The sequence below is a fragment of the Panulirus ornatus genome, chromosome 7, assembly GCF_036320965.1.
Source record: "Panulirus ornatus isolate Po-2019 chromosome 7, ASM3632096v1, whole genome shotgun sequence".
NCBI classification, from domain to species: Eukaryota; Metazoa; Arthropoda; class Malacostraca; order Decapoda; family Palinuridae; genus Panulirus; species Panulirus ornatus.
Genome location: NC_092230.1, coordinates 16,744,082 through 16,759,432, shown reverse-complemented (window position 1 = coordinate 16,759,432; position 15,351 = coordinate 16,744,082). Strand labels below are relative to the sequence as shown.

The window sequence follows — 15,351 nt, the reverse complement described above, 5'->3', positions numbered from 1 at the left end:
TGTTTCAGGAGTATTGCTACTCCTTCCCTTGCTCTTGTCCTCTCACTAACCCCTGACTTTACTCCCCAGACATTCCCAAACCACTCTTCCCCTTTACCCTTGAGCTTCGTTTCACTCAGAGCCAAAACATCCAGGTTCCTTTCCTCAAACATACTACCTATCTCTCCTTTTTTCACATCTTGGTTACATCCACACACATTTAGGCACCCCACTCTGAGCCTCCGAGGAGGATGAGCACTCCCCGCGTGACTCCTTCTTCTGTTTCCCATTTTAGAAAGTTAATACAAGGAGGGGAGGATTTCTGGCCCCCCGCTCCCGTCCCCTCTAGTCGCTTTCTACGACACGCGAGGAATACGTGGGAAGTATTCTTTCACCCCTATCCCCAGGGATAATATACATATATATATACATATACACATACACACACATACACATACATACGCACATATACACACACACACACATACATATATATACATATGAAAAATGTAAGAAACAATTTAGAAAACTGAAACTTCTAGCTTGAAATGAATGAAAAAAATGAATGTCACATAATGGTTCAACCTCTGGCTATGGAAAAAAGGAAATGTATAATTTATTTACACAAACGTCAATAGCAGTTCTCATCAATTTAACCACTGCATCAATAAGCTTCAATGTCTAAGCTACATTTTTCTCCAATTTCACTATTTTCCTTCACATATATATATATATATATATATTATCCCTGGGGATAGGGGAGAAAGAATACTTCCCACGTATTCCCTGTGTGTCGTAGAAGGCGACTAAAAGGGGAGGGAGCGTGGGGCTGCAAATCTTCCCCTCTCGTTTTTTTTTTAATTTTCCAAAACAAGGAACAGAGAAGGGGGCCAGGTGAGGATATTCCCTCCAAGGCTCAGTCCTCTGTTCTTAACGCTACCTCGCTAACGCGGGAAATGGCGAATAGTTTGAAAGAAAAAGAAGAATATATATATATATATATTATCCCTGGGGATAGGGGTGAAAGAATACTTCCCACGCATTCCTCGCGTGTCATAGAAGGCGACTAGAGGGGACGGGAGCGGGGGGCCAGAAATCCTCCCCTCCTTGTATTTTTAACTTTCTAAAATGGGAAACAGAAGAAGGAGTCACGCGGGGAGTGCTCATCCTCCTCGAAGGCTCAGGCTGGGGTGTCTAAATGTGTGTGGATGTAACCAAGATGTGAAAAAAGGAGAGATAGGTAGTATGTTTGAGGAAAGGAACCTGGATGTTTTGGCTCTGAGTGAAACAAAGCTCAAGGGTAAAGGGGAAGAGTGGTTTGGAAATGTCTTGGGAGTAAAGTCAGGGGTTAGTGAGAGGACAAGAGCAAGGGAAGGAGTAGCAGTACTCCTGAAACAGGAGTTGTGGGAGTATGTGATAGAATGTACGAAAGTAAATTCTCGATTGATATGGGTAAAACTGAAAGTTGATGGAGAGAGATGGGTGATTATTGGTGCATATGCACCTGGGCATGAGAAGAAAGATCATGAGAGGCAAGTGTTTAGGGAGTAGCTGAATGAGTGCGTTAGTGGTTTTGATGCACGAGACCGGGTTATAGTGATGGGTGATTTGAATGCAAAGGGGAGTAATGTGGCAGTTGAGGGAATAATGGGTATACATGGGGTGTTCAGTGTTGTAAATGGAAATGGTGAAGAGCTTGTAGATTTATGTGCTGAAAAAGGACTGGTGATTGGGAATACCTGGTTTAAAAAGCGAGATATACATAAGTATACTTATGTAAGTAGGAGAGATGGCCAGAGACCGTTATTGGATTACGTGTTATTTGACAGGCACGCAAAAGAGAGACTTTTGGATGTTAATGTGCTGGGAGGTGCAACTGGAGGGATGTCTGATCATTATCTTGTGGAGGCTAAGGTGAAGATTTGTATGGGTTTTCAGAAAAGAAGAGTGAATGTTGGGGTGAAGAGGGTGGTGAGAGTAAGTGAGCTTGGGAAGGAGACTTGTGTGAGGAAGTACCAGGGGTGACTGAGTATAGAATGGAAAAAAGTGAGAACAATGGAAGTAAGGGGAGTGGGGGAGGAATGGGATGTATTTAGTGAATCAGGGATAGATTGCGCAAAAGATGCTTGTGGCATGAGAAGAGAGGGAGGTGGGTTGATTAGAAAGGGTAGTGAGTGGTGGGATGAAGAAGTAAGATTATTAGTGAAAGAGAAGAGAGAGGCATTTGGACAATTTTTGCAGGGAAAAAATGCAACTGAGTGGGAGATGTATAAAAGAAAGAGACAGGAGGTCAAGAGAAAGGTGCAAGAGGTGAAAAAGAGGGCAAATGAGAGTTGGGGTGAGAGAGTATCATTAAATTTTAGGGAAAATAAAAAGATGTTCTGGAAGGAGGTAAATAAAGTGCATAAGACAAGGGAGCAAATGGGAACTTCAGTGAAGGGCGCAAATGGTGAGGTCATAACAAGTAGTGGTGATATGAGAAGGAGATGGAGTGAGTATTTTGAATCAAGGTTTGTTGAATGTGTTTGATGATAGAGTGGCAGATGTAGGGTGTTTTGGTCGAGGTGGTGTGCAAAGTGAGAGGGTTAGGGAAAATGATTTGGTAAACAGAGAAGAGGTAGTAAAAGCTTTGCGGAAGATGAAAGTTGGCAAGGCAGCAGGTTTGGATGGTATTGCAGTGGAATTTATTAAAAAAGGGGGTGACTGTATTGTTGACTGGTTGGTAAGGTTATTTAATGTATGTATGACTCATGGTGAGGTGCCTGAGGATTGGCGAAATGCGTGCATAGTGCCATTGTACAAAGGCAAAGGGGATAAGAGTGAGTGCTCAAATTACAGAGGTATAAGTTTGTTGAGTATTCCTGGGAAATTATATGGGAGGGTATTGATTGAGAGGGTGAAGGAATGTACAGAGCATCAGATTGGGGAAGAGCAGTGAGGTTTCAGAAGTGGTAGAGGATGTGTGGATCAGGTGTTTGCTTTGAAGGATGTATGTGAGAAATACTTAGAAAAGCAAATGGATTTGTATGTATCATTTATGGATCTGGAGAAGGCATATGATAGAGTTGATAGAGATGCTCTGTGGAAGGTATTAAGAATATATGGTGTGGGAGGCAAGTTGTTAGAAGCAGTGAAAAGTTTTTATCGAGGATGTATGGCATTTGTACGTGTAGGAAGAGAGGAACGTGATTTTTTCTCAGTGAATGTAGGTTTGTGGCAGGGGTGTGTGATGTCTCCATGGTTGTTTAATTTGTTTATGGATGGGCTTGTTAGGGAGGTAAATGCAAGAGTTTTGGAAAGAGGGGCAAGTATGAAGTGTGTTGTGGATGAGAGAGCTTGGGAAGTGAGTCAGTTGTTGTTCGCTGATGATACAGCGCTGGTGGCTGATTCATGTGAGAAACTGCAGAAGCTGGTGACTGAGTTTAGTAAAGTGTGTGAAAGAAGAAAGCTAAGAGTAAATGTGAATAAGAGCAAGGTTATTAGGTACAGTAGGGTTGAGGGTCAAGTCAGTTGGGAGGTAAGTTTGAATGGAGAAAAACTGGAGGAAGTAAAGTGTTTTAGATATCTGGGAGTGGATCTGGCAGCGGATGGAACCATGGAAGCGGAAGTGAATCATAGGGTGGGGGAGGGGGTGAAAATCCTGGGAGCCTTGAAGAATGTTTGGAAGTCGAGAACATTATCTCGGAAAGCAAAAATGGGTATGTTTGAAGGAATAGTGGTTCCAACAATGTTGTATGGTTGCGAGGCGTGGGCTATGGATAAAGTTGTGCGCAGGAGGGTGGATGTGCTGGAAATGAGATGTTTGAGGACAATGTGTGGTGTGAGGTGGTTTGATCGAGTAAGTAATGTAAGGGTAAGATAGATGTGTGGAAATAAAAAGAGTGTGGTTGAGAGAGCAGAAGAGGGTGTTTTGAAATGGTTTGGGCACATGGAGAGAATGAGTGAGGAAAGATTGACCAAGAGGATATATGTGTTGGAGGTGGAGGGAACGAGGAGAAGTGGGAGACCAAATTGGAGGTGGAAAGATGGAGTGAAAAAGATTTTGTGTGATAGGGGCCTAAACATGCAGGAGGGTGAAAGGAGGGCAAGGAATAGAGTGAATTGGATCGATGTGGTATACCGGGGTTGACGTGCTGTCAGTGGATTGAATCAGGGCATGTGAAGCGTCTGGGGTAAACCATGGAAAGCTGTGTAAGTATGTATATTTGCGTGTGTGGACGTATGTATGTACATGTGTATGGGGGTGGTTTAGGCCATTTCTTTCGTCTGTTTCCTTGCGCTACCTCGCAAACGCGGGAGACAGCAAAAAAAAAAAAAAAAATTACTCATGGTGAGGTGCCTGAGGATTGGCGGAATGCGTGCATAGTGCCATCGTACAAAGGCAAAGGGGATAAGAGTGAGTGCTGGAAGTTGAGAACATTATCTCGGAAAGCAAAAATGGGTATGTTTGAAGGAATAGTGGTTCCAACAATGTTGTATGGTTGCGAGGCGTGGGCTATGGATAAAGTTGTGCGCAGGAGGGTTGATGTGCTAGAAATGAGATGTTTGAGGACAATGTGTGGTGTGAGGTGGTTTGATCGAGTAAGTAATGTAAGGGTAAGAGAGATGTGTGGAAATAAAAAGAGTGTGGTTGAGAGAGCAGAAGAGGGTGTTTTGAAATGGTTTGGGCACATGGAGAGAATGAGTGAGGAAAGATTGACCAAGAGGATATATGTGTCGGAGGTGGAGGGAACGAGGAGAAGAGGGAGACCAAATTGGAGGTGGAAAGATGGAGTGAAAAAGATTTTGTGTGATCGGGGCCTGAACATGCAGGAGGGTGAAAGGAGGGCAAGGAATAGAGTGAATTGGATCGATGTGGTATACCGGGGTTGACGTGCTGTCAGTGGATTGAATCAGGGCATGTGAAGCGTCTGGGGTAAACCCTGGAAAGCTGTGTAGGTATGTATATTTGCGTGTGTGGACGTATGTATATACATGTGTATGGGGGTGGGTTGGGCCATTTGTTTCGTCTGTTTCCTTGCGCTACCTCGCAAACGCGGGAGACAGCAAAAAAAAAAAAAAAAATTACTCATGGTGAGGTGCCTGAGGATTGGCGGAATGCGTGCATAGTGCCATCGTACAAAGGCAAAGGGGATAAGAGTGAGTGCTCAAATTTCAGAGGTATAAGTTTGTTGAGTATTCCTGGGAAATTATATGGGAGGGTATTGATTGAGAGGGTGAAGGCATGTACAGAGCATCAGATTGGGGAAGAGCAGTGTGGTTTCAGAAGTGGTAGAGGATGTGTTGATCAGGTGCTTGCTTTGAAGAATGTATGTGAGAAATACTTAGAAAAGCAAATGGATTTGTATATAGCATTTATGGATCTGGAGAAGGCATATGATAGAGTTGATAGAGATGCTCTGTGGAAGGTATTAAGAATATATGGTGTGGGAGGAAAGTTGTTAGAAGCAGTGAAAAGTTTTTATCGAGGATGTAAGGCATGTGTACGTGTAGGAAGAGAGGAAAGTGGTTGGTTCTCAGTGAATGTAGGTTTGCGGCAGGGGTGTGTGATGTCTCCATGGTTGTTTAATTTGTTTAATTTGGATGGAGTTGTTAATGAGGTAAATGCAAGAGTTTTGGAAAGAGGGGCAAGTATGAAGTCTGTTGGGGATGAGAGAGCTTGGGAAGTGAGTCAGTTGTTGTTCGCTGATGATACAGCGTTGGTGGCTGATTCATGTGAGAAACTGCAGAAGCTGGTGACTGAGTTTGGTAAAGTGTGTGAAAGAAGAAAGCTAAAAGTAAATGTGAATAAGAGCAAGGTTATTAGGTACAGTAGGGTTGAGGGTCAAGTCAATTGGGAGGTAAGAGTGAATGGAGAAAAACTGGAGGAAGTAAAGTGTTTTAGATATCTGGGAGTGGATCTGGCAGCGGATGGAACCATGGAAGCGGAAGTGAATCATAGGGTGGAGGAGGGGGCGAAAATCCTGGGAGCCTTGAAGAATGTGTGGAAGTCGAGAACGTTATTTTGGAAAGCAAAAATGGGTATGTTTGAAGGAATAGTGGTTCCAACAATGTTGTATGGTTGCGAGGCGTGGGCTATAGATAGAGTTGTGCGCAGGAGGGTGGATGTGCTGGAAATGAGATGTTTGAGGACAATGTGTGGTGTGAGGTGGTTTGATCGAGTAAGTAACGTAAGGGTAAGAGAGATGTGTGGAAATAAAAAGAGCGTGGTTCAGAGAGCAGAAGAGGGTGTTTTGAAATGGTTTGGGCACATGGAGAGAATGAGTGAGGAGAGATTGACCAAGAGGATATATGTGTCATAGGTGGAGGGAACGAGGAGAAGTGGGAGACCAAATTGGAGGTGGAAGGATGGAGTGAAAAAGATTTTGTGTGATCGGGGCCTGAACATGCAGGAGGGTGAAAGGAGGGCAAGGAATAGAGTGAATTGGATCGATGTGGTATACCGGGGTTGACGTGCTGTCAGTGGATTGAATCAGGGCTTGTGAAGCATCTGGGGTAAACCCTGGAAAGCTGTGTAGGTATGTATATTTGCGTGTGTGGACGTATGTATATACATGTGTATGGGGGTGGGTTGGGCCATTTGTTTCGTCTGTTTCCTTGCGCTACCTCGCAAACGCGGGAGACAGCAAAAAAAAAAAAAAATTACTCATGGTGAGGTGCCTGAGGATTGGCGGAATGCGTGCATAGTGCCATCGTACAAAGGCAAAGGGGATAAGAGTGAGTGCTCAAATTTCAGAGGTATAAGTTTGTTGAGTATTCCTGGGAAATTATATGGGAGGGTATTGATTGAGAGGGTGAAGGCATGTACAGAGCATCAGATTGGGGAAGAGCAGTGTGGTTTCAGAAGTGTTAGAGGATGTGTTGGTCAGGTGTTTGCTTTGAAGAATGTATGTGAGAAATACTTAGAAAAGCAAATGGATTTGTATATAACATTTATGGATCTGGAGAAGGCATATGATAGAGTTGATAGAGATGCTCTGTGGAAGGTATTAAGAATATATGGTGTGGGAGGAAAGTTGTTAGAAGCAGTGAAAAGTTTTTATCGAGGATGTAAGGCATGTGTACGTGTAGGAAGAGAGGAAAGTGATTGGTTCTCAGTGAATGTAGGTTTGCGGCAGGGGTGTGTGATGTCTCCATGGTTGTTTAATTTGTTTAATTTGGATGGAGTTGTTAATGAGGTAAATGCAAGAGTTTTGGAAAGAGGGGCAAGTATGAAGTCTGTTGGGGATGAGAGAGCTTGGGAAGTGAGTCAGTTGTTGTTCGCTGATGATACAGCGTTGGTGGCTGATTCATGTGAGAAACTGCAGAAGCTGGTGACTGAGTTTGGTAAAGTGTGTGAAAGAAGAAAGCTAAAAGTAAATGTGAATAAGAGCAAGGTTATTAGGTACAGTAGGGTTGAGGGTCAAGTCAATTGGGAGGTAAGAGTGAATGGAGAAAAACTGGAGGAAGTAAAGTGTTTTAGATATCTGGGAGTGGATCTGGCAGCGGATGGAACCATGGAAGCGGAAGTGAATCATAGGGTGGAGGAGGGGGCGAAAATCCTGGGAGCCTTGAAGAATGTGTGGAAGTCGAGAACGTTATTTTGGAAAGCAAAAATGGGTATGTTTGAAGGAATAGTGGTTCCAACAATGTTGTATGGTTGCGAGGCGTGGGCTATAGATAGAGTTGTGCGCAGGAGGGTGGATGTGCTGGAAATGAGATGTTTGAGGACAATGTGTGGTGTGAGGTGGTTTGATCGAGTAAGTAACGTAAGGGTAAGAGAGATGTGTGGAAATAAAAAGAGCGTGGTTCAGAGAGCAGAAGAGGGTGTTTTGAAATGGTTTGGGCACATGGAGAGAATGAGTGAGGAAAGATTGACCAAGAGGATATATGTGTCATAGGTGGAGGGAACGAGGAGAAGTGGGAGACCAAATTGGAGGTGGAAGGATGGAGTGAAAAAGATTTTGTGTGATCGGGGACTGAACATGCGGGAGGGTGAAAGGAGGGCAAGGAATAGAGTGAATTGGATCGATGTGGTATACCGGGGTTGACGTGCTGTCAGTGGATTGAATCAGGGCATATGAAGCGTCTGGGGTAAACCATGGAAAGCTGTGTAGGTATGTATATTTGCGTGTGTGGACGTGTATGTATATACATGTGTATGGGGGTGGGTTGGGCCATTTCTTTCGTCTGTTTCCTTGCGCTACCTTGCAAACGCGGAAGACAGCGACAAAGCAAAAAAAAAAATATATATATATATATATATATATATATATATATATATATATATATATATATATATATATATATAAATATATATATAAATATATATATATCCCTGGGGATAGGGGAGAAAGAATACTTCCCACATATTCCCTGCGTGTCGTAGAAGGCGACTAAAAGGGAAGGGAGCGGGGGGCTGGAAATCCTCCCCTCTCAATTTTTTTTAATTTTCCAAAAGAAGGAACAGAGAAGGGGGCCAGGTGAGGATATTCCCTCAATGGCCCAGTTCTCTGTTCTTAACGCTACCTCGCTAACGCGGGAAATGGCGAATAGTTTGAAAAAAAAAAAAAAATATATATATATACATATATATATATATATATATATATATATATATATATATATATATATATATATATGTATATATATATTTTTTTTTTTTTTTTTTTTATACTTTGTCGCTGTCTCCCGCGTTTGCGAGGTAGCGCAAGGAAACAGACGAAAGAAATGGCCCAACCCCCCCCATACACATGTACATACACACGTCCACACACACAAATATACATACCTACACAGCTTTCCATGGTTTACCCCGGACGCTTCACATGCCTTGATTCAATCCACTGACAGCACGTCAACCCCTGTATACCACATCGCTCCAATTCACTCTATTCCTTGCCCTCCTTTCACCCTCCTGCATGTTCAGGCCCCGATCACACAAAATCTTTTTCACTCCATCTTTCCACCTCCAATTTGGTCTCCCTCTTCTCCTCGTTCCCTCCACCTCCGACACATATATCCTCTTGGTCAATCTTTCCTCACTCATTCTCTCCATGTGCCCAAACCATTTTAAAACACCCTCTTCTGCTCTCTCAACCACGCTCTTTTTATTTCCACACATCTCTCTTACCCTTACGTTACTTACTCGATCAAACCACCTCACACCACACATTATCCTCAAACATCTCATTTCCAGCACATCCATCCTCCTGCGCACAACTCTATCCATAGCCCACGCCTCGCAACCATACAACATTGTTGGAACTACTATTCCTTCAAACATACCCATTTTTGCTTTCCGGGATAATGTTCTCGACTTCCACACATTTTTCAAGGCTCCCAAAATTTTCGCCCCCTCCCCCACCCTATGATCCACTTCCGCTTCCATGGTTCCATCCGCTGACAGATCCACTCCCAGATATCTAAAACACTTCACTTCCTCCAGTTTTTCACCATACAAACTCACCTCCCAATTGACTTGACCCTCAACCCTACTGTACCTAATAACCTTGCTCTTATTCACATTTACTCTTAACTTTCTTCTTCCACACACTTTACCAAACTCAGTCAGCAGCTTCTGCAGTTTCTCACATGAATCCGCCACCAGCGCTGTATCATCAGCGAACAACAACACTTCCCAAGCTCTCTCATCCCCAACAGACTTCATACTTGCCCCTCTTTCCAAGACTCTTGCATTTACCTCCCTAACAACCCCATCCATAAACAAATTAAACAACCATGGAGACATCAAACACCCCTGCCGCAAACCTACATTCACTGAGAACCAATCACTTTCCTCTCTTCCTACACGTACACATGCCTTACATCCTCGATAAAAACTTTTCACTGCTTCTAACAACTTGCCTCCCACACCATATATTCTTAATACCTTCCACAGAGCATCTCTATCAACTCTATCATATGCCTTCTCCAGATCCATAGATGCTACATACAAATCCATTTGCTTTTCTAAGTATTTCTCACATACATTCTTCAAAGCAAACACCTGATCCACACATCCTCTACCACTTCTGAAACCACACTGCTCTTCCCCAATCTGATGCTCTGTACATGCCTTCACCCTCTCAATCAATACCCTCCCATATAATTTACCAGGAACACTCAACAAACTTATACCTCTGTAATTTGAGCACTCACTCTTATCCCCTTTGCCTTTGTACAATGGCACTATGCACGCATTCCGCCAATCCTCAGGCACCTCACCATGAGTCATACATACATTAAATAACCTTACCAACCAGTCAACAATACAGTCACCCCCTTTTTTAATAAATTCCACAGCAATACCATCCAAACCTGCTGCCTTGCCGGCTTTCATCTTCCGCAAAGCTTTTACTACCTCTTCTCTGTTTACCAAATCATTTTCCCTAACCCTCTCACTTTGCACACCACCTCGACCCAAACACCCTATATCTGCCACACACACACATACATACGCACATATACACACATACACACATACATATATATATATACATATGAAAAATGTAAAAATGAAAAATGTATGTATACTTATGTATATATCTCTTTTTAAACTAGATATTCCCAATCACCAGTCCTTTTTCAGCACACAAATCGACAAGATCTTCACTATTTCCATTTACAACACTGAACACCCCCATGTACACCAATTATACCCTCATCTGCCACATTACTCACCTTTGCTATGAAATCACCCATCACTATAACTTGGTATCGTGCATCAAAGCTGCTAACACACTCACTCAGGTGCATAGGCACTAATAATCACCCATCTCTCTCCATTCACTTTCAGTTTTACCCATATGAATCTAGAGTTTACTTTCTTACACTCTATCACATATTGCCACAACTCCTACTTTAGGAGTGCTACTCCTTCCTTTGCTCTTGTTCTCTCACAAACCCCTGACTTTCCTCTCTAGACATTCCCAAACCACTCTTCCCCTTTACCCTTAAGCTTCATTTTACTCAGAGCCAAAACATCTAGATTCCTCAAACATACTACCTATCTCTCCTTTTTTTTCATCTTGGTTATATCCACACACATTTAGTCACCCCACTCTAAGCCTCTGAGGAGGATGAGCACTCCCTGCATGACTCCTTCTTCTTTTTCCCCTTTTAGAAATTCAAATACAAGGAGGTGAGGGGGTTACCAACCCCCCCCCCCTTCATCGCCTTCTACTACACTCGGGGAATATGTGGGAAGTATTCTTTCTTTCCTATCACTGGGGATAGGGGAGAAAGAAAGTGGGGGGCTGGAACCCCTCTTCTTGTATTTAGATTTCTAAAAGGGGAAACAGAAGAAGGAGTCATCCGGGGAGTGCTCATCATCCTCGAAGGCTTAGATTGGGGTGTCTGAACGTGTGTGAATGTAACTAAGATGAGAAAAAAGAAGAGATAGGTTGTATGTATGAGGAAAGGAATCTGGATGCTTTGGCTCTGAGTGAAACGAAGCTCAAGGGTATAGGGGATGAGTGGTTTGGGAATGTCTTGGGAGTAAACTCCGTGGTTGGTGAGAGGACAAGATCTAAGGAAGGAGTAGCACTAGTCCTGAAGCAGTTGTTGTAGGAATATGTGATAGAGGAGTGGAAGAAAGTAAATTCTAGATTGGTATGGGTAAAACTGAAAGTGAATGGAGAAAGATGGGTGATTATTGGTGCTTATTAATCTGGTCATGATAAGAAAAATCACGAGAGGCAGCTGAGAGAGTGTGTTAGCAGCTTTGATGCATGATACCAGGTTATAGTGATAGGTGATTTCAATGCAAAGGTGAGTAATGTGGCAGATGAAGGTATAATTGGTGCTCATGGGGTGTTCAGAGTTGTAAATGGAAATGGTAAAGAGCTTGCAGATTTATGTGCTGAAAAAGGACTGGTGATTGGAAATACCTAGGTTAAAAAGAGAGATATACATAATTTCATATATGTGTGAGTAGGAGAGATGGAAAGAGGGCATTATTGGATTATGTGTTGATTTATAGGCATGTAAAAGAGAGACTTTTGGATGTTAATGTGCTGAGAGGGGCAGCTGGAGGGACATCTGATCACTGTCTTCTGGAGGCAAAGGTGAAGATTTGTAGAGGTTTTCAGAAAAGAAGAGAGAACTTTGGGGAGAAGAGATTGGTGACAGGAGAGATTGAGTGCTGAATGGAAAAAGGTGAGAGCAAATGATATAAGGGGAGTTGGGGAGGATTGGCATATATTTAGGGAACCAGTGATGGCTTGTGCAAAAGATGCATGTGGTGGATTAGAAAGGATAGGGAGTTGTAGGATGAAGAAGTAAGTTTGTTTGTGAAAGATAATAGAGGGGTGTTTGGATGATTTTTGCAGGGAAGTAGTGCAAATGACTGGGAGACGTATAGAAGAAAGCAGCAGGAGGTCAAGAGGAAGTTGCAAGAGGTGAAAAAGAGGGCAAATGAGGGCTGGGGTGAGAGATCATTAAATTTTAGGGAGAATATAATGATGTTTTGAAAAGAGGTAAATAAAGTACGTAGGACAAGAGAACAAATGGGAACATCGGTGAAGGGGGCAAATGGGGAGGTAATAACAAGTAGTGATGAAGTGAGTATTTTGAAGGTTTGTTGAATGTGATTAACGATAGAGTGGCAGATATAGGGTGGTTTGGTCTGGGTGGTGTGCAAAGTGAGAGGGTCAGGGAGAATGGTTTGGTAAACAGAGAAGAGTTAGTGAAAGCTTTGTGAAAGATGAAATCCAGCAAGGTGGTGGGTTTGCATGGTATTGCAGTGGAATTTAGTGAAAAAGGGGGTGACTGTGTTTTTGATTAGTTGGTAAGGATATTCAATGTTTCTATGGATCATGGTGAAGTGCCTGAGGATTGGCGGAATGCATGCATAGTGCCATTGTACAGAGGCAAAGGGGATAATGGTTTGTGTTCAAATTACAAAGGCTTAAGTTTATTGAGTATCCCTGGGAAATTATATGGGAGGGTATTGATTGAGAGGGTAAAGGCATATACAGAGCATCAGACTGGGGAAGAGCAGTGTGGTTTCAGAAGTGGTAGAGGATGTGTGGATCAGTTGTTGGCTTTGAAGAATGCATGTAAGAAATACTTAGAAAACAGATGGATTTGTATGTAGCATTTATGGATCTGGAGAAGGCATATGATAGAGATGCTTTGTGGAAGGTATTAAAAGTATATGGTGTAGGAGGTAAGTTGCTAGAAGCAGTGAAAAGTTATTATCAAGGATGTAAGGCATGTGTACGAGTAGGAAGAGAGGAAAGTGATTGGTTTGCGCCAGGGGTGTGTGATGTCTCCATGGTCGTTTGATTTGTTTATGGATGGGGTTGTTTGGGAGGTGAATGCGAGAGTTTTGGAGAGAGGGGCAAGTATGCAGTCTGTTGGGGATGAGAGGGCTTGGGAAGTGAGTCAGTTGTTTGCTGACGGTACAGCGCTGGTGGCTGATTGGGTTGAGAAGCTGCAGAATCTGGTGATTGAGTTTGGTAAAGTGTGTGTGAAAGTAGGAAGCTGAGAGTAGATGTGAATAAGAGCAAGGTTCAGTAGTGTTGAGGGACAAGTTAATTGGGAAGGTAAGTTTGAATGGAGAAAAACTGGAGGAAGTGAAGTGTTTTAGATATCTGGGAGTAGATTTGACAGCAGATGGAACCATGGAAGTGGAAGTGAGTCACCGGGTGGGGGAGGGGGCAAAGGTTCTAGGAGCATTGAAGAATGTATGGAAGGCGAGAACGTTATCTCGGAGTGCAAAAATGGGTATGTTTGAAGGAATATTGGTTCCAACAATATTATATGGTTGTGAGGCATGGGCTATAGATAGGGTTGTGTAGAGGAGGGTGGATGTGTTAGAAATGAGATGTTAGAGGACAGTATGTGGTGTGAGGTGGTTTGATCGATTATGTAATGGAAGGGTAAGAGAGATGTGTGGTAATAAAAAGAGTGTGGTTGAGAGAGCAGAAGAGGGTGTGTTGAAATGGTTTGAACACATGGAGAGAATGAGTGAGGAAAGATTGACATACAGGATATATGTGTCAGAGGTAGAGGGAACAAGGTGAAAGGATGGAGTGAAAAAGATTTTGAGTGATCGGTGCCTGACCATACAGGAGGGTAAAAGGCATGCAAGGAATAAAGTGAATTGGAACAATGTGGTATACCGGGGTCGATGTGCTGTCATTGGATTGAACCAGGGTAAACCATGGAAAGTTTGTGGGGTCTGGATGTGGAAAGGGAGCTGTGGTTTCAGTTAGAGACTGAGTGTGAACGAATGTTACCTTTGTTGTCTTTTCCCAGTGCTACCTTGTGCACATGCGGGAGGAAAGGGGTGCCATTTCATGTGTGGCGGGGTGGCGACGGGAATGGATAAAGGCAGCATGTATGTATATGTACATGTGTATATATGTATATGTATGTGTATGTATATGTATGTATACGTTGAAATGTATAGGTATGTATATGTGCCTGTGTGGGCGTTTATTTGTATACATGTGTATGTGGGTGGGTTGGGCCATTCTTTCATCTGTTTCCTTGCGCTACCTTGCTAACGTGAGAGACAGTGACAGTGTAATATATAGATATTTTTTTTATACATATTCGCCATTTCCCACTTTAGCAAGGTAGCATTAAGAACAGAGGACTGAGCCTTAAAGATAATATCCTTACTTGGTTTTGAAGTTTTTATTTACCTCTTCACCTCCATGTTTCTGTGCTCTCCTAGTTTGTGAGACAAACCAGTCCTGAAGATGAATATGAATTTTGATGATTGAAAAAGAATTTTTTTCCAGGGCAGTCCCATCAGCAAATTTTCTTTCGTTTCTTCTCACTCTGTCTTCCTCATTCTTTTGAAAATGTTTACTCTCAACTGATTTGGCAGTCACCATCAGGATAAATTCTAGTTATGAAGGATTATGGGTTGATCAACTTGGAGCTACCTGCAGCTGGCGGGATGATAAGGATGGTGACTACTGATTGGAGGGGAATATACTTAGAGTGAGTTAAGAGTTGCTGTTACTGAATGGATTGTTAGCATACATTGAAGGGCATTAACCTCATCTGAAAGAGGGTTCAGGGCTTCAAATCACAGATCTCTGCTCCAGAGAGAAATAGCTTTTCATCTTCATTACTCATGTTTTTAACAAAAACATTTTGGATATAATTTCTATCAGACCAAACACGGTATTAGTCTTTGTAGCATTTCCTTAAAGTGTCTGCATAGTTGTCGTTTGCTGTACAGAACTTTATATGGAAGTAGATCTGCATTTTCTTAAGAACTGCTGTTGTTATTTTTGGATTTGAAGTTTTATTTTATAATGCTTGCTTATGGTATCTTTTGAGTTTGAGTCATTCACATGCCATCAAGAATATCTGATACATAAAGTTTTTATTTCCAACATCTCATATTTGTTGTGATAAATGTGCTTT

At 42.5% G+C, this 15,351-nt stretch overlaps 1 protein-coding gene across 6 annotated transcripts in view; it reads left to right on the top strand.

Annotated features, from left to right (window-relative positions):
* LOC139749432 (uncharacterized) overlaps nucleotides 1-15,351 on the top strand; it is a 457,243-nt gene that overhangs the window by 288,997 nt on the left and 152,895 nt on the right. The gene's annotated exons all lie outside the window — the stretch shown is intronic.